A 1857-nucleotide genomic window follows, 5' to 3' on the forward strand; every position below is an offset into this window, starting at 1 on the left:
TATATAAACTATATATGTATTACAATATAGTTATATCTAATGACATATAACTATATGCAAAACTATATAATTATATGTAACTATGTGTATAATTATATTATAATTATATGTAATTATCTACGTGGTCATATAAAATTCTAAATACTGTAGTGTTATATATATATATCTGTATCACACACAATATATGTATATATGTGTGTATACATATGTCTATGAAATATATACACACACTTAGAAATATATAACGCACACTCATATACATAGATAAGTGTGTATATGTGTGTACATATGTACATACATGCATACATATATGTATAGAAAATCTTCCAGTAGACCTGGAAGTAAAGTTTCATCCCCATTGAGGGAATATTGAATTCTGCTAAACAGACTGATATATGAAGTGTTTTAGAATTACAGAAATTTCAAAATGGAGATAGAAAATTGCATCATGACCTGGCATCATGCCACACATCACAAAAGCTTAAAAAATTTATCCAGAAGATTCCAAGCTTTAGGAGGAAGTAGGTTCCTTCTATTTGGAAGTTTTTATGCAAAAGCAGAATAAAGACTTCTCAGATACATTGCTGAATGGTCCCCTCTTGATTTATGGGTAGGACTGACAAATGCTGAGATTCTACATGAGTTTGCCCTTGTTAGGCAGCACTTCATGCTCTGACCCTTTCGTTCCTTGACTCCCCTTTCTTATTCACTAATAACATGTCACTTTTAAGTACCTTTTATGTTTCCTAAGACCCCTGCAAGGCCAGGCACATTGCTTGTTGACTGACTGATTGATTGTTGTCAAAGGTGAAAGATAAGTAATCTATTAAACTAATCTGAACTATTGTATTAGTCAGGATCCATAATTCATGGCTTAATGTCACTACCTCCTAAATACTATATTTATATTTTACTACTTGTAAAAGACATGGCTTTATCCAAAGGAGTGATTCCAGGGGTAGAATTTTAAATAGCATGACAAGTCAGTGAAAGAGATATTTTGGGGGCAGGTGGACTCTTCCATGGCCCTTAAATCATACCACAGAGGAAGCCAATATTGACTATTTGGACTTCAAGAGATGTGAAAAGAGAATTGAAAGCCCAGCTGTGGTTTGGGTCTGTTGAAGGTCACAAACTACTTTTCAAATGTTTTGGGTTCAATAAAACCCCAGATGTGTTTGGCCCTGAGCAATTTTATTTCATTTTAAGCCCATGTGTATTTTAAAGGAAATTTGATCCATATGTTTTTGATTCATTTACACTTCAATCATTAAAAAAATGCTTTTTTTCATAGTTATCTGATGTCCAAAAAGGCTTTTATGAGCTTTTAAAGTCCTTTCTCCTTCAAAAAAAAAAAAAGAAAGAAAAAGGAAAGAAAAGAAAAAGCCACACGAAAGATAAAATCTAACATGAAGAAAACTTAGTTTGCCAAAAATAAATAAGCTCAACACACCCAATGTTTCAATTCTGGTTGGTTTAAAGCTCCAAAGTGCCATCTCTGTGTAGTGTCCAAAAGAAAACATTCAAAACAAACCCTCTACCCAAAATCAGCTGTTATCTAGCCAAGTGACAAGCATAACACAAACCTACAAGAGTCACAGAAAGGTTGCCAGTATTTGTGTTCAGAACATGTTTACAGATGACCCCACCAGGTATTGTAGTCATGCCCACCTCTCCTTCAGCTGGTTGGGCTAGCAAATTTGTCAAAAGCAAACAGAATTTTTTCACTGCACTTTAGTCTTCAAATAGGAGCATAGCATGAAAAATGTACATCTCATCAAGAGCAAACACACACTGTCCTTGCCCTGATGTTATAACAAAATTTCTCCCTTGTACCCTGCCCCACCACCAATGCCT

The sequence above is a fragment of the Petaurus breviceps genome, unplaced genomic scaffold (genome assembly GCF_028583685.1).
Source record: "Petaurus breviceps papuanus isolate PSGF00001 unplaced genomic scaffold, PetGlider_PUasm1.0 47, whole genome shotgun sequence".
NCBI classification, from domain to species: Eukaryota; Metazoa; Chordata; class Mammalia; order Diprotodontia; family Petauridae; genus Petaurus; species Petaurus breviceps.